We start from the raw sequence: 18,410 nt of genomic DNA, 5'->3' as shown, positions 1-18,410 counted from the left end.
CATTATCAAGAACGAATGGGCTCGATTAGGTTCTTCCTTTTCCCCTTCTTCGTCCTTTAAGAAACTTTTCCCTATTCCTGAGGCTCAGTTGGAGCTGTGGGGGACAATCCCTAGGGTGGATGGGGCTATCTCCACGCTCGCTAAGCGAACGACTATTCCCCTAGAGGATAGTTCGTCGTCCAAAGAGCCCATGGATAAAAAGTTGGAGAACATGCTGAGAAAGATGTTTCAGCACACAGGGTTTGTTTTTCAGCCGGCAGCAGCCGTAGCCACGGTTGCTGGAGCTGTGTCATATTGGTGTGATTCCCTGTGTGAAATGATTGAGGATGAGCCCTCTTTCGAAGAGGTGCAGGAAAAGATTGAGGCTTTGAAGGTAGCCAATACTCTCATTTGTGACGCCAATATGCAGATTATTCGCCTGAATGCTAAGGTGTAAGGGTTTTTGGTTTTAGCGCGCAGAGCCTTGTGGCTAAAATCCTGGTCGGCGGACATGACATCTAAATTGAGGTTGCTGTCCTTGCCTGGACTCGATCATATCCACGGTTATGGGAGGCAAGGATGCCTTCCTATCCCAGGATAAGAGAGCTAAACCTAAAGGATCTACTTTTTGGCCCTTTCATGCAGAAAGGGCCCAGCGTCAGCAGCCCGCCACGAAAGCGGACCAATCCAAGGGAGCTTGGAAACTTGCTCAGACTTGGAACAAGTCCAAACAGAACAAGATGCCCGCTGAGACCAAGTCGGCATGAAGGGGCGTCCCCTGAGTAGGGGGCAGGTTATTTCTATTCTCCGAAGCCTGGTTGCAGGATGTTCAGGACCCTTGGGTTCTGGAAGTTGTCTCCCAGGGTTGCAGGATAGGGTTCAAGTCCTTTCCACCCATGGGCAGATTCCTCATGTCAAACCTGTCATCGAGACCGGAAAAGAAAGAAGTATTTCTAGTATGTGTGAGGAATCTTTTCTCTCTAGGTGTTATCGTACCAGTACCCCTTGCAGAAAGGGGTCTAGGGTATTATTTAAATCTGTTCGTAGTTCCAAAAAAGGAGGGCAAGTTCCGCCCGATTTTGGATCTGAAATGTTTAAACAAGTTTTTGTCCGTTCCATCGTTCAAAATGGAAACAATCAGGTCCATTTTTCCCTTAGTTCAAGAGGGGCAGTTCATGACCACAATAGACTTGAAGGATGCCTACCTTCATGTTCCAATTCACAGGGACCGCTTCAAGTTCCTAAGATTTGCTTTTCTGGACCAGCACTTCCAGTTTGTGGCCCTTCCTTTCGGCATGGCGATGGCCTGTTTTCACGAACGTTCTCAGGGCTCTGCTTGCAGTGGCCAGATCCAGGGGCATTGTGGTGGCGCCCTATCTGGACGACATCCTAGTTCAGGCGCCGTCCTTCAGTCTGACAGAGGACCATTCAAGGACTCTGCTCCTATTGCTTCAATCTCACGGTTGGAAGGTAAACTCCGGAAAGAGCTCCCTGGTACCCAGCACCAGGGTGGAGTTTCTGGGCATGATCATAGACTCGGTGTCCATGAAGATTTTCCTCAAGGATCAAAGACGCAGGAAGCTTGTGTCCACTTGTCTGGCCCTTCGATTCTCAGAGAGGCCCTAGGTGTCTCAATGTATGGAGGTGATCGGGCTTATGGTCTCCAGCATAGAAGTCATTCCATTTGCCAGGTTCATCTCAGGCCTCTTCAATTATGCATGTTGAGGCAGTGGAAAGGTGATCATTCAGATTTGTGACAGCTGATATCCATGGATTGGACCTCCCTCTCTTGGTGGATCTGCCCGGAACAGCTGTCCATGGGGACATCCTTCTAAAGACCATCCTGGGAAGTTGTGACCACGGACGCGATTCTGGCAGGATGGAGAGCTATTTGGGGTGCAGGATGGCACAGGGAAAATGGTTTCGGCTGGAGTCCATTTTACTGATAAATATCATGGAACTTCAAGCGATCTACAATGCTCTGAAGGCGTGGCCCCGCCTTGGGACGTTAAACTTCATAAGGTTTCAGATGGACAAAATTACCTCGGTGGCTTACATCAACCATCAGGGGGGTACGAGGAGCTCCCTCGCAATGAGGGAGGTGTCTCGGATCCTGGAATGGGCGTAGTCCCACAACTGCCTGCTTTTGGTGATCCACATTCCGGGTGTGGACAACTGGGAAGCGGACTTCCTCAGCAGGCAAGCTTTCCATCCGGGGGAATGGTCTCTTCACCCCGAGCTGTTTGCGGAGATTTGTCTCAGATGGAGGACGCCGTAGATAGATCTCATGGCGTCCAGACTCAATTGCAAACTTCCCCGATACGGGTCGAGGGACTCCCAGGCAGAACTGATATATGCATTAGCGGAGCCTTGGGGGTTCGATCTAGTGTACATTTTTCCTCCCTTACCACTTCTACCTCGTATAGTGGCACGCATAAAGCAGGAGAGAGCGTTGACCATTCTGATTGCTTTTTCGTGGCCGCGGAGGACGTGGTTTGCGGATCTGGTGGGGATGTCATCCTCTCCGCCGTGGACGTTACCCTGTCACAGGGATCTGCTGGAACAGGGTTCTTTCCAACATCAAAATTTTTATTCTCTGAGGCTGACTGCGTGGAAATTGAATGCGTAGTCCTAGCCAAGAGTGTTTTTCCTGAAAGTGTGATTGACACTCTAGTTCAGGCAAGAAAGCCAGTCACTCAGCACATTCCTAGGATATGGTGAGTCCACGGCTTTATAAATTACTGTTGGGAATATCACTCCAGGCCAGCAGGAGGAGGCAAAGAGCACCACAGCAAAGCTGTTAAATGGACAGTTCACCCAAAAACTTTCTCCCCTTTAAATTATTCCCAATGATCCTTTTAACCTGCTAGAGTGTATTAAATTGGTTGCAAGTAGCTCCTTTACTCACATTTCAGCATTTGAAATAGCTGATTTAGCTTGTGGCTTCCCAACCTATACTGAAAGTTTTGATACTGGCGTATACGCTATTGACAAGCCTAAGTAAACACAGCCAGCAGAAGAGATTACACCCTTAGTAGGGGGCATGATAGTTAAGTAATAAAATGATAATTTTCCATTGTTCTCTCTATGTATTGAGCTTTGGTGTTCCAGACAAATATAAGATAAGGAAGCAAGTCTGTGTACATAAAAGTGATAACATAATGAGATCTGATATTACCTGAAGCTCAACCCATTGTAATAGGCTGTGGTTTCAAAGCACAAAACCAGCTACTTCAGATACACAAATAAACCCGAAAATGCAATTTCTCAAATATTTTATACTCTGCAGTTGGGTATAACAAGTCATTTAAAATACATTTATGGAAAAACAATTTTACAGTGTACTGTCCCTTTAAGTATCACTTCCCTTCCCACAACCCCCAGTCATTCTCTTTGCCTTCGGTGCAAGGAGGAGGTTATTCAAGCGGTGGTGCCTTCTGTTTAGGTCTGCCTGTCTTGTCCTTACCTATTTTTCTGTGTCCTCTAGCTTGGGTATTGGTTCCCAACAGTAATTTATGAAGCCGTGGACTCACCATATCTTAGGAAAGAAAAGAAAATGTATGCTTACCTGATAAATTTCTTTCTTTCCGGAGATCACGGCCCCGCCTTTTATTTCAAGACAGTTTTTTTTTTACTAAACCTCAGACATCTCTCACCTTGTGTTACTCCTTTTTTTCTCCATTTCCCTTCGGTCAAATGACTGGGGGTTGTTGGAAGGGAAGTAATACTTAACAGCTTTGCTGTGGTGCTTTTTGCGTCCTCCTGCTGTCCAGTAGTGATATTCCTAACAGTAATTAATGAAGTCGTGGACTCACCATATCTGGAAAGAAATACATAAATGTTCTTTTTTTTGTTTTAGTTTTTTGACCGTCTGCCTGTTTTCGGGCGATTGGTTTGCACATGTCGGGTTTACGTTCTTTGGGATAGCGGCAGCGCACGTTCCTTAGTCTTTTAGGAGTTACAGGTTTTTTTGATGTGTTAGCACACATACGCGCATTAATGTACGCACATTGGGTTAACACACGTTTTCTCCGTTATATGCTTATGTCAGTATTTTTGGCCTTTGCCCTTTTTACAGTCAGTTATTTTGTGCACGTTCTACAGTAATGTTTGCTCCTCTGCTCACCTCGGCTTAGCACGCATTGTCTCTGTTAGCTGCTTAGGAGGGGTATATGGTTTCCTTCTAGTGATGTTTCTGTGGGTACTAATGCACCTGCTCTTTGTTCATTACAGGTTAATGCAGAAGTGGTGCCTCCTGCTATAAAATCATTCATCAAGGATGCTTTCTCTGAGGCTTTGGCTTCAAATAAGCGTAAAAGGTCAGTTCAGATTTTACTTTCTAGAAGTACTATGTTCCCTGATCCCAGAGATAATGTGGTATCTTCAGATGGGGAAGTTTCCTCTGGGAATGAGGATTCCTCATATGAAGTAGAACCTGATATTTCTTCTTTTTTTTTTTTAAAGGTGAATATATTTGTTCTCTTTTAAAAGAGGTCTTAGTCACTTTAGGGGTTAATGATCCTAAATATTCTGATGATAAACCTTGCAATCATTTAAATTCAGTTTTTAAAACTGTTGTTCATCTCCCTGCGGTTTTCCATGTGCCTGATGCTGTCTCTGATATGATTGCTAGGGAATGGTCTAAGCCAGGTGTGTTTTTTAATCCTTCTGCAAGGTTTAAAAAGTTATATTCTTTACCTGCTGCTAATCTAGAGTTATGGGAAACAGTTCCTAAAGTGGATAGGGCCATTTCCACTCTAGCTAAAGGTACTACTATTCCTTTGCAAGACAGTACTTCCTTTAAGGACTCTTTAGACCGGAAGTTAGAATCCTTTCATACAAGGGCCTTTTACATACCGATAATATACTCAGGCCAGCTATTTCTATTGCTGATGTAGCTGCTACTTCTACTTACTAGTTGTCCAGTCTTTCAGAGCAGTTTTCTGGTGACCCTGTTAGTGTAAATCTATTAAGTTTGCTTCAGAGTGCAAATTCTTTTATTTGTGATGCTGTGTTTCATATTATTAAAGAAAGTTAATGTCAAACGCATGTCTTTAGCTTTTCTTGCCAGGAGAGTTTTGTGTCTTTAATTCTAGAATGCTGATATGGTGTCTAAATCTAGATTATTGTCGCTTTCTTATCAAGGAAAGACATTATTTGGGTTTGATTTAGATTCTATTATTTATACTATTACTGGGGGTAAAGGAGCCTTTCTTCCTCAAGACAGGGGGGCCTATCTATCAAGCTCCGAATGGAGCTTGATGGCCCGTGTTTCTGGCGAGTCTTCAGACTCGCCAGAAACAGCAGTTATGAAGCAGCGGTAACAAAGACCGACATCGCCAGAAATCAACCCGATCGAGTACGATCGGGTTGATTGACACCTCCCTGCTGGTGGCCCATTGGCCGCGAGTCTGCAGGGGCGGCATTGCACCAGCAGCTCTTGTGAGCTGCTGGTGCAATGCTGAATACGGAGAGCATATTGCTCTCCGCATTCAGCGAGGTCTTGCGGACCTGATCCGCACTGTCGGATCAGGTCCGCAAGACCTTTCATAAATAGAGGCCAGGAAGTCTAAAGGAAAATCCGAAGCTCCTAATCGTTTTTGTTCCTTTAGTTAGAATAAAGAACAGAAAACTGACTCCTCTGTTCAAAAGCAAAGTTCATCTGGTTCAGTCTGGAACAAGTCCAAACAGGTTAAGAAATCTGTTCCTTCTTCTAAAACTGCATGAAGGTGAGGCCCCCAATCCAGTAGTTCTGGTAGGGGGAAGATAAACCTCTTTCAGGAGGCTTTGTTTTATTCTGTTCCAGATCCGTGGGTTCAGAATATTGTTTCTCAGGGATATCAAATTGAATTCAGAACAAGGCCTCCAAGGGTAAGGTTTTTTCTGTCCAACGTTCCAAGGAATTCTGTTAAAGCTCAAGCTTTTCTTCAATTTGTCTTAGATCTGGAAGATATGGGAGTGATTGTTCCAGTTCCTCTGCAGGAACAGGGGATGGGATTTTATTTAAATCTTTTCATTGTTCCAAAGAAGGAAGGTACTTTCAGACCAGTTCTGAATCTAAAGACTCTGAACAAGTTTGTAAGGATTCCATCTTTAAGTATGGAAACTATCAGGACTATACTGCCTTTTGTTCAGCAAGGTCAGTTTATGTCCACAATAGTTTTAAAGGATGCTTAACTTCATATTCCAAGTCACTCTGAACATTACCAGTTTCTGAGGTTTGCTTTTCTGGACAATCATTTTAAGTTTGTTGCTCATCTATTTGGTCTGGCTACAGCTCCAAGAATATTTACAATGGTTCTGGTGCCCTTTTGTCTGTAATCAGAGCTCAGGGTATTGCAGTGTTTCCTTACTTGGATGATTTCTTGGTACTAGTTCTGTCTTTTCCTTTAGCAGAAATTCACACCAATCAACTATTATTGTTTCTTCAAAGACATGGTTGGAGGATCAATTTACCAAAGAGTTCTTTTATTCTTCAGACAAAGGTTACTTTCCTAGGTTCCCAAATAGACTTAGTGTCCATGAGTCTTTCTTTAACAGAGCAGAGATTAATACAATTGGTGTCAGCTTGTCTAAACCTTCAGTCTCTTTCATTCCCTTCAGTGGCCCTGTGTATGGAAGTACAAGGTCTTATGATTGCAGCATCAGATGCAAATCTATTTGCTCGATTTCACATGAGGCCTCTTCAGCTTTGTATGCTGCGTCAATGGTGCAAGAATTATACTAAGCTATCTCAAAAGATACTCTTAGATTCCAGTACATGCCAGTCTCTGACTTTATGGCAAAATCATCAGTTTATTATCCAGGTGGCTTCTTTTGCTCATCCTACCTGGTCTGTGATCACCACAGATGCAAATATTTCAGGTTGGGGAACTGTTTGGGGGTCTCTGACAGAAAATTGGGTTTGGGATCCTCAGGAGGCGAGGTTACCAATCAATATTCTAGAACTCCATCCAAGGCCCTTCAAGCTTGGCCTCTGTTGAAAAAGGAGTCATATCTCCGTTTCCAGATAGACACAGCAGTAGCTTATGTCAACCATCAAGACAGTTACTTGGCTATGATGGAGGTATCTCGGATTCTCCCTTGGGCAGAACTCAATTCTTGCCTAATTTCTGCGATTCACATCCTAGGAGTAAACAATTGGGAGGCAGTCTCTACATCCAGGGGAGTGGTCTCTTCATCAAGATGTGTTCAATCTGATTGTGAATCTTTGGAATCTACCAGAGGATAAATCTGATGGCCTCTTGTTTGAACAACAAACTTCCCAGGCACTTTGCGAGGTCTAGGGATCATCAGGCAGAGATAGTGGATGCTCTAGTAGTTCCTCTTCAGGTTCTTCTTTCCAGACTGATTTCCAAGATAAGGCTAGAGAAGTAATTTGTAATCCTGATTGCCCAAGCGTGGCCTCGCAATTTGGTATGCGGATCTGGTTCAAATGTTCTCCTTGGCCTCTTCCTCTGTAGTTAGACCTAACTAAGGTTCTTTCTTCCATCTGGATCTAAAGTCTCTAAACTTGATGGCATGGAAATTGAACGCTTAGTTCTGAAACATAGTGATTTTCCCTGCATTCTTTTAGAATTCTTCAGTTTTTGCAGGATGGTTTAGATAATGGTTTATTTGACAGTTCTCTGAAGGGCAGTTTTGTTCACAGAAAAATTGCTAGTCTTCTTCGAATTAAACCTGCTATCAAGCCTTTTTCTCCTCCTTGGAATCTTAACCTAGTGTTAAGGGTTTTGCAGGCTTCTGCTTTGAGCCTATTCATAAATTGGACATTTCTACTTTTGTGGAAGGTGTTGTTTCTTTTGGCTATATCTTCTGCTAGAAGAGTTTCTAAATAGTCTGCTCTTTCTTGTGAGCCTCCTTAACTGATTTAATCAGTACAAGTCTGTTTTTTTTACGGTAATCATTTACATTTTTTCTTAAAGTTGTTTCTTCAGATAACTTTGGTAGAGAGATTGTTGTTCCCTATTTGTGTACTAATCCTAAGAATGCTTCTTAAAGATCTTTGCATTCTCTGGATGTTGTTAGGGTATCTAAATACTATGTTGATGCTACTAAGGATTTCAGACAAACCTCTAGTTTGTTTGTTCTTTTTTGGGGCCTAGGGAAGGTCAGAAGGCTTCTGCTATTTCATGAGCCTCTTGCTTGAAACTTTTGATTCACAGAGCTTATTTGGAGGAAGGTCTGCCTCTGCCACAGCAGATTACGGATCATTCTACTAGGTCAGTTGCCACTTCTTGGGCTTTCAAGAATGAGGCTTCAGGCTTAAGGTTTGTAATAACTGGATACCCTTTTTTCCTTCTATAGCAAGAAAGAATCAAGGCTATCTTTGACACACTTGAAAAATGTAGGATCTTAATGAGTTGGAAGGAAGCACATATGAAACTTATTAATAATTATTATATTACACCATCTAAAATGAGGAAAATGTACCCTAGGCTGAACTTTGTATGTCCATGATGTGCATCTTTAAATGCTGATACTCTACATATGTTCTGGCTATGCCCAAAGATATATCAACTGTGGAGAAAGGTTATTTTCTGGCTCAATAAGGTATACAGTGTAGACGTTTTGTTAGAGCCAGAGGATATTTTCTTTTTGAAAGCACAAAGTAACAACCAACCATTACGTAATAATATACTCAATACGATAATTCTTCTGATTAGACATATTATATTGAGGTTCTGGAAAGGAAAGATGGCTCCTAGGTTTTCATTGTTTATCAGAGAAATACAAGATCAAATAATATTTGAATCCTTCCATACACAGTTAGCAGGAGAAAAAAAAAAATCCTAACAGGGTAGCTCCCTATAATTAAAACCTATTCTCCTCAAATACAAAAACAGATACTTTACCCTTTCCTGAGTTCTAATAGTTTTGTGGAACTAGTCCTATTGGAAGAATTTCCTGCATCATGGATCTCTTCCTACAGAGAAGCGTATTAATGCACATTTATAACTAAGTACGGAATAGAATAGACTGCAAGCTCATTGAGTCTATTATTATTGCAGTTGTATGAAGGGGAGATAGAGAGGGAGACACAAGAAAAGAGAGAAAAAAGGGTTGTTTTTTTTGTCTCTTAGTGAGGGGTCAATTCTATAGGAGCATATGTGGGTTTGTTTTAGAAAATATTCAATATTAGTTATGAATGATATGGTAAGCTAAAGGTTCGGTGGCTAATTATACAATTTAGGTCTGCCTTTATATTTTTAAAAGATGTCTTTTCTCTGCCCATCGTAGGTAGGGGGTCAGTCTTTGGGTATATATTTGTTTATTTAGATAAGTATCCAATGGCAGTCTCAGGTCTCAAGTGAATTGTCAGAAATTGTTTTGTCATGATAAATTAATTTACTTTAACCCTAATATTAAGTTAGATTCCTTAATGTATGCTTATTCTTTTAATGCAAACCACAAGTCTTATTTGCTAAGTAAGAATGTATTAAGTGAGAGTGAGAGGGCCTGGAAGTGTGGGTCCTTTTTTTTCTTTTTTTTTCTTATATAAGATAAAATTTCCCAACGGTGTACGGTTTTCTAATCTGCAGATGTGAGATTTATTAGAGATTTGCTTTAAATTTTCGCCGTGCTTTAATTATGGTCAAATAACGTTTTATTTGATATGTACTTTTTTTATGTTTTGATGAAATGCTGAACTGTCAGATTACTATTTTTTTTTTTTTCCATTAATGGCATCCTGCGAGATGCGATGGAAATGTATTGTCATTCTTGCATATTCTTTACACTGTTGGATTATAAATAAAGATTATAAAAAAAAGAATGAGGCTTCAGTTGATCATATTTGCAAGTCAGCTACTTGGTTTTCTTTGCAAACTTTCACAAAATGTTCCCATTTTGATGTTTTTGCTTCTTCTGAAGCAGTCTTTAGTAGAAATGTCCTTCAGGCAGTTGTCTCAGTTAGATGATTATGCCTGCTCTTAAGTGCATTATAAAAAATAAAAAAAGGTGTTTTTTAATCCCTCCCTTTATGTGATTTCTTGTGGTCTGCCACAGCTTCGGTATTAGTTTTCATGAGTAATGGATCGTGGACTCTCACCATCTGTATGAAAGAAAACATAATTTATGCTTACCTGATAAATTCATTTCTTTCATGATGGTGAGAGTCCACAAGCCCTCACCCTTTGTTTTTTTCTTAGGGTTGAGGTTTTTTAGCACATCTTTTTTTGCCGGTTCTTTTATGGCTCTTAATCCATTTTTTCTTACCTCACTTGCTTGGCTATACGTTAGAATGAGGTATGTGTCAGGTGGGAGGTTTTTTTTAAGAGCTCTTGGGGTTTGGGAATATTTGTCTCCTCCTAGTGACAGAGAAGAGTAATTCTCTCACCACCATGAAAGAAATTAATTTATCAGCTAAGCATAAATTATGTTTTTTTAATGTTTACTTTTTTATTTGAAAAACATTGTTTCCGGTTTGGCATGATCTACATCTGAAAACAAGAAAACTATCACCTAGATTTAGAGTTCTGCGTTAGCCTTAAAAAGCAGCGTTAAGGGGTCCTAACGCTGCTTTTTAACGCCTGCTGGTATTTAGAGTCAGGCAGGAAAGGGTCTACCGCTCACTTTCTTTCAGCGACTCGAGGCTACCGCAGATCCCCTTACGTCAATTGCGTATCCTATCTTTTCTATGGGATTTTCCTAACGCCGGTATTATGAGTCTTGGAAGAAGTGAGCGGTACAGCCTCTACCGCCAAGACTCCTACCGCATAAAAAAGTCAGTAGTTAAGAGTTTTATGGGCTAACGCTGGAACATAAAGCTCTTAACTACAGTGCTACAAAGTACACTAACACCCATAAACTACCTATGAACCCCTAAACCGAGGCCCATCCACATCGCAAACCCTATAATACAATTTCTTAACCCCTAATCTTCCGACCGGACATCGCCGCCACCTACATTATCCCTATGAACCCCTAATCTGCTGCCCCTAACATCGCCGACACCTATATTATATTTATTACCCCCTAATCTGCCCCCCCAACATCGCCGCCACCTACCTACACTTATTAACCCCTAATCTGCCGACCGGACATCGCCGCCACCTACATTATCCCTATGAACCCCTAATCTGCTGCCCCTAACATCGCCGACACCTATATTATATTTATTGCCCCAAATCTGCCCCCCCAACGTCGCCGCCACCTACCTACACTTATTAACCCCTAATCTGCCGACCGGACATCGCCGCCACTATAATAAATGTATTAACCCCTAAACCGCCGCACTCCCGCCTCACAAACACTATAATACATTTTATTAACCCCTAATCTGCCCTCCCTAACATCGCCGTCACCTACCTACACTTATTAACCCCTAATCTGCCGCCCCCAACGTCGCCGCTACTATAATAAAGTTATTAACCCCTAAACCTAAGTCTAACCCTAACCCTAACACCCCCCTAACTTAAATATACTTTAAATAAAACAAACTAAAATTACTATAATTAAATAAATTAATCTTATTTAAAACTAAATACTTACCTATAAAATAAACCCTAATTTAGCTACGATATAACTAATAGTTACATTGTAGCTATTTTAGGATTTATATTTATTTTACAGGCAACTTTGTATTTATTTTAACTAGGTACAATAGCTATTAAATAGTTAATAACTATTTAATAGCTACCTAGTTAAAATAATTACAAAATTACCTGTAAAATAAATCCTAACCTAAGTTACAAATACACCTAACACTACACTATCAATAAATTAATTAAATAAATTACCTACAATTAGCTAAACTAAAATACAATTAAATAAATTAAACTATAATACAAAAAAAACAAAACACTAAATTACAGAAAATAATTTTTTTTTACAAGAAGTTTAAACTAATTACACCTAATCTAAGCCCCCTAATAAAATAAAAAAGCCCCCCAAAATGATAAAATGCCCTACCCTATCCTAAATTACAAAGTAATCAGCTCTATTACCAGCCCTTAAAAGGGCTTTTTGCGGGGCATTGCCCCAAAGTAATCAGCTCTTTTACCTGTAAATAAAAATACAATACCCCCCCCAACATTACAACCCACCACCCACATACCCCTACTCTAAAACCCACCCAAACCCCCCTTAAAAAAACCTAACACTAACCCCCTGAAGATCTCCCTACCTTGAGTCGTCTTCACCCAGCCGAGCCGAATTCTTCCTCCAAGCGGGGCAGAAGAGGTCCTCCATCCGGTTGAAGTCTTCATCCAAGCGGGGCAGAAGAAGTCTTCCATCCGATTGAAGTCTTCATCCAAGCGGGATCTTCTATCTTCATCCATCCGGAGCGGAGCAGCAGCATCCTGAAGACCTCCGACGCGGAACATCCATCCTGGCCGACGACTTCCCAACGAATGACGGTTCCTTTAAATGACGTCATCCAAGATGGCGTCCCTCGAATTCCGATTGGCTGATAGGATTCTATCAGCCAATTGGAATTAAGGTAGGAAAAATCTGATTGGCTGATTCAATCAGCCAATCAGATTGAAGTTCAATCTGATTGACTGATCCACTCAGCCAATCGGATTCACCTCGCATTCTATTGGCTGTTCCGATCAGCCAATAGAATGCAAGGTCAATCCGATTGGCTGATTGAATCAGCCAATCGGATTGAACTTCAATCTGATTGGCTGATTGAATCAACCAATCAGATTTTTCCTACCTTAATTCCGATTGACTCATAGAATCCTATCAGCCAATCGGAATTTGAGGGACGCTATCTTGGATGATGTCATTTAAAGGAACCGTCATTCTTCGGGAAGTCGTCGGCCAGGATGGGTGTTCCGCATCGGAGGTCTTCAGGATGCTGCCGCTCCGCTCCGGATAGATGAGGATAGAAGATGCCGCCTGGATGAAGACTTCAATCGGATGGAAGACCTCTTCTGCCCCGCTTGGATGAAGACTTCAACCGGATGGAGGACCTCTTCTGCCCCGCTTGGATGAAGAATTCGGCTCGGCTGGGTGAAGACGACTCAAGGTAGGGAGATCTTCAGGGGGTTAGTGTTAGGTTTTTGTAAGGGGGGTTTCGGTGGGTTTTAGAGTAGGGGTATGTGGGTGGTGGGTTGTAATGTTGGGGGGGTATTGTATTTTTATTTACAGGTAAAAGAGGTGATTACTTTGGGTCAATGCCCCGCAAAAAGCCCTTTTAAGGGCTGGTAAAAGAGCTGATTACTTTGTAATTTAGGATAGGGTAGGGCATTTTATTATTTTGGGCGGCTTTTTTATTTTATTAGGGGGCTTAGATTAGGTGTAATTAGATTAAATTTCTTGTAATTTTTTTTTATTTTCTGTAATTTAGTGGGGGTTTTTTTGTACTATAGTTTAGTTTATTTAATTGTATTTTAGTTTAGATAATTGTAGGTAATTTATTTAATTAATTTATTGATTGTGTAGTGTTAGGTGTATTTGTAACTTAGGTTAGGATTTATTTTACAGGTAATTTTGTAACTGTTTAAACTAGGTAGCTATTAAATAGTTATTAACTATTTAATAGCTATTGTACCTAGTTAAAATAAATACAAAGTTGCCTGTAAAATAAATATAAATCCTAAAATAGCGACAATGTAACTATTAGTTATATTGTAGCTATATTAGGGTTTATTTTATAGGTAAGTATTTAGTTTTAAATAGGATTAATTTATTTAATTATAGTAAATTTAGTTCTTTTATTTAAATTATATTTAAGTTAGGGGGGTGTTAGGGTTAGGGTTAGGGTTAGGTTTAGGGGTTAATAACTTTATTATAGTAGCAGCGACGTTGGGGGCGGGAGATTAGGGGTTAATAATTGTAGGTAGGTGGCGGCGATGTTAGGGAGGGCAGATTAGGGGTTAATAAAATTTATTATAGTGTTTGCGAGGCGGGAGTGCAGCGGTTTAGGGGTTAATACATTTATTATAGTGGCGGCGATGTCCGGTCAGCAGATTAAGGGTTAATAAGTGTAGGTAGGTGGCGGCGACGTTGGGGGAGGCAGATTAGGGGTTAATAACTGTAATGTAGGTGTCGGCGATGTTAGGAACAGCAGATTAGGGGTTCATAGCTATAATGTAGGTTGCGGCGGTGTCCAGAGCGGCAGATTAGGGGTTAATATTATAATGTAGGTGTCAGCGATAGCGGGGGCGGTAGATTAGGGGTTAATAATTGTAAGGTTAGGGGTGTTTAGACTCTGGGTTCATGTTAGGGTGTTAGGTGTAGACTTAGAGAGTGTTTCCCCATAGGAAACAAAGGGTCTGCGTTAGGAGCTGAACGCTGCTTTTTTGCAGGTGTTAGGTTTTTTTTCAGCCAGCTCAGCCCCATTGTATCCTATGGGGATATCGTGCACGAGCACGTTTTTCCAGCTTACCGCTACCGTAAGCAACGCTGGTATTGAGAGTAGAAGTGGAGCTAAATTATGCTCAACGCTCACTTTTCTGAGGCTAACGCAGCCATTCAGAAAACTCGTAATACCAGCGTTGTCTTAAGGGAGCACTGGAAAAAATAAGGAGCGTTAGAGCCGCAGGTTTTTACCGACAAAACTCTAAATCTAGCCGTATAGGTTTCTATTAGGAATTTATAGTTTGTGCACCTACATTCTTGAAATTCTAAAAGGGCTTGCACCTTTGTGAATGGGAATTCAATAATGTGGGCGCAAGAACTGCAAAAAGCGCTGTCATGAACTGTTTAGTAAGTTGCGATCACATAGGTGCAATCCCATTTAAAAGCCTTTCACCAAGGCGGGTTTCTTTTGAAAACACATGTTCACAAACGCACAATCTCGTTTGAACATCTTTTATGCAGCTACAATAAAATATTAACATTCTGCAAAATTACAAGTTTTGCGGTACGGCTATACTGCTGAAAAATTGGCCATTGCACGTGGAATATGCAGGTCTCCTGTATTACAAGTCGTGGTGGTATAGCTATACCGCTAGCGTTTTAGCCTTAACGCAACTCTCCAATCCACACTCAAAAAATGACTTTTGAGTGCAGGATTTTCATTCGGTCCGGCTATAACTCTAGCGTTATAGTCTATACCGCTGTGATCCATTCCGCTATCTGAGACCAGTAGTTACGGATTTTGCGAAACAAAAATGTTTCACAAAACTCATAACTAAAATGTTACAAAGTACACTAACACCCATAAACTACCTATTAACCCCTAAACCACCATCCCCCTCATAGCAAATAGTATAATAAACATATTAACCCCTAAACCGTCGCCCCCACATCACTACTAAAATAAACCTATTAACCCCTAAACTGCCGACCCCCCACATCGCCAACACTAAATAAACCTGTTAACCCTTAAACCGCTGCCCCCCCACATCACTACTACTAAAATAAACCTATTAACCCCTAAACCACCGCCCCCCCACATCGCCAACACTAAATAAAGCTATTAATCCCTAAAGTGCCGACCCCCCCAACATCGCCAACACTAAATAAACCTGTTAACCCTTAAACCGCCGGCCCCCCACATCGCTACTACTAAAATAAACATATAAACCCCTAAACCGCTGGCTCCTCACATCGCTACCACTAGACTCAAACTATTAACCCCTAAAATGCCATCCCCCACAAGGCAATAAACTGAATTACACTATTAACCCCGAAACTGCAATCCCCACAACGCAATAAACCTAATTAAACTATTAACCCCTAAACCACCATCCCCACACAACTAAATAACTAATTTAATCACTAAGCCCCCTAACCTAACACCACCTAAATGAACCCCAATTACATAAAATAAAAAATACTGTTATAATTAGGTCAATCCTATTGGCTGATTGGATCAGCCAATCGGATTGAACTTCAATACGATTGGCTGATTGCATCACCCAATCGGATTTTTCCTACCTTAATTCCGATTGGCTGATAGAATCCTATCAGCCAATCGGAATTCAAGGGACGCCATCTTGGATGACGTCATTTAAAGGGACACTAAACACATGCTTAAAATGCTTAACTCTTGCTCCTTCTAATCAATCAAAATCAAGTTAGCATGAATGTCTATGCCCACTTGTCATCTTACCCCAAATTGTTCAAAAAAAGTGTTTTCAATAACAATGGTATACCTGTGCTCTATGGGTGTATGCATGCCGCCATATTGTGACGTGCGTTACCCACAGGTACACCAGTCACATGACACACACGCATATTGTTCTATTATGTATTTGCTGCTTAGAAGGAATCACATCTGCAGCACACGCTCACTGTGATGCATACAACAGCAGCACATGTGATTCTTGCAGAGCGTGTGCTGCAGTGTTTGTGGAGATAATGTTTAAAATGTGACTAATAGTAATAAGATTTTTTAACACAGTAATACATAAGTTAGGAAATGCACCATGGCTTCATGAACAAGAATTGAAAGTAGCAAGCTCTGGGGAGGAAGGGGGAGATCAGTCCGGAAATAAAGGATATGTCTTGCATACGAAAATACAAGCTCCGGTTATATAAAATGGTTGCCAAGCACTCCTGACCCTGCAGTGCATAATACTGCACTGGGAGATCCTTACCCTTCCAGCCCGAAAGTTAGATTACACCTTGGGCTCAAAGCATGACTCCTACCGCCGGCTAACAAAAGGCCTAGTCTGTCACTGCCAGGGAGCGTTTGCAAACTCCACAACTGCAGCCTGTTACCAGCGTCTGGAAACTCTACATACTGGGAAGCATGTTCAAACTAATGTCAATCACTTAGCCGGCACCCTGACTCCTACTGCCGGCTAAGTGATTGACATTAGTTTGAACATGCTCCCCAGTATTGGAAGTTTACTGTGAAATCTCATGAGATTTAAGTAAAATCTCATGAGATCACAGCAAAGAAATACATGACCTCATCATTAGCCTCATCGTCAAGATGATTGGCTATTGAGGTTTTTTTTTTCCTTTCAACTTATACGCTCTAACTGTTAACAGAGCACTTACTCTTATTAGCTGAAGAAATGTTGCGGTAAAATATCTTTCTTTTTTTACATAAAGATGTTCAGGTGATATTTTCATGTCAGCTTTTTACAGTCATGCTGCATCACTTTCAAGTGATTTAGCATGCGAGTATTATGTCCTTTTAATATACAAATCTCTAAGCAATTATATTTCCACGTTCCAAATGACCCTCTTCAATCTATCTACCTTCATCTATTCTCCTCCATCATCATCTCCTTCCTCTATCATGTCCAAAATGTATTTTATGCTGCAGCTACTTGATACAACTGCTTTTCAACTTTCAAAGCTTAAATGTATATTAAACTGAAAACACAAGCTAGATGTAATGATGTATTCAAAGCAAAGATTAGCCTTAGGCCTCTATTTATCAAGCTGTCTACTTTCTAGCATTCGCCGGCACCAATACTCTTGCCTAAGCTCGCCTAACATCGCCGCTGGGGACCTGAATACGTTCGCCAAATTTATCAAGAAAGCTGTCAAAAAGCCGCGCACCAAGTACGGTGCGATGAGCAGCGGACTGTTGTTAACTAACAGTCATCGATCTCGCTGTTCATCGGCTTATTCGCAGCTTTCTTGCTAGCCTGTCACTAAGCACCCACACTATACTATACTGTTTTACCCCCTAAACCGCTGCTCCCAGAGCCCGCCGCAACTCTAATAAATATATTAACCCCTAAACCGCCGCTCCCGGACCCCGCCGCAACTCTAATAAATATATTAACCCCTAAACCGCCACTCCCGGACCTCGCCGCAACTCTAATAAATATATTAACCCTAAACCGCCGCTCCCGGACCCCGCCGCCACCTACATTATACATATTAACCCCTAATCTGCCGCCCCCTATACCGCCGCCACCTACATAAAGTTATTAACCCCTATCCTGCCGATCCCAGACCCCGCCGCAACTAAATAAATTGTTTAACCCCTAAACCGCCGCACCCGTACCCCGTCGCCTCCTACATTATACCTTTTAACCCCTAATCTGCCCCCCCTACACCTCCGCCACCTACATTACATTTATTAACCCCTAATCTGCCCGCTCTACACCGCCGCCACTATATAAAATGAATTAACCCCTAAACCTAAGTCTAACCCTAACCTTAACACCCCCTAACTTAAATATAATTTAAATACATCTAAATAAATTTAATATTAGCTAAATTATTCCTATTTAAAACTAAATACTTACCTATAAAATAAACCTTAAGATAGCTACAATATAACTAATAGTTACATTTGTATCTATCTTAGGGTTTATTTTTATTTTACAAGCAGCTTTGTATTAATTTTAACTAGGTACAATAGTTATTAAATAGTTATTAACTATTTAATAACTCCCTAGCTAAAATAAATACAAAATTACCTGTAAAATAAATCCTAACCTAAGTTACAATTACACCTAACACTATACTATAATTAAATAAATTAAATTAATTAAATACAATTACTTAACATTAAATAAAATTAATTAAAATTAACTAAAGGACAAAAAAAACAAACACTAAAT

At 40.9% G+C, this 18,410-nt stretch overlaps 1 protein-coding gene across 1 annotated transcript in view; it reads left to right on the top strand.

The window, feature by feature from the left end:
• HELZ2 (helicase with zinc finger 2) overlaps positions 1-18,410 on the top strand; it is a 463,733-nt gene that overhangs the window by 132,598 nt on the left and 312,725 nt on the right. The window lies entirely within an intron of this gene.

This window comes from Bombina bombina, chromosome 1, assembly GCF_027579735.1.
Source record: "Bombina bombina isolate aBomBom1 chromosome 1, aBomBom1.pri, whole genome shotgun sequence".
Classification (NCBI taxonomy): Eukaryota; Metazoa; Chordata; class Amphibia; order Anura; family Bombinatoridae; genus Bombina; species Bombina bombina.
The sequence above is the reverse complement of the archived record's forward strand: the minus strand, read 5'-3'. Positions and strand labels throughout refer to the sequence as shown.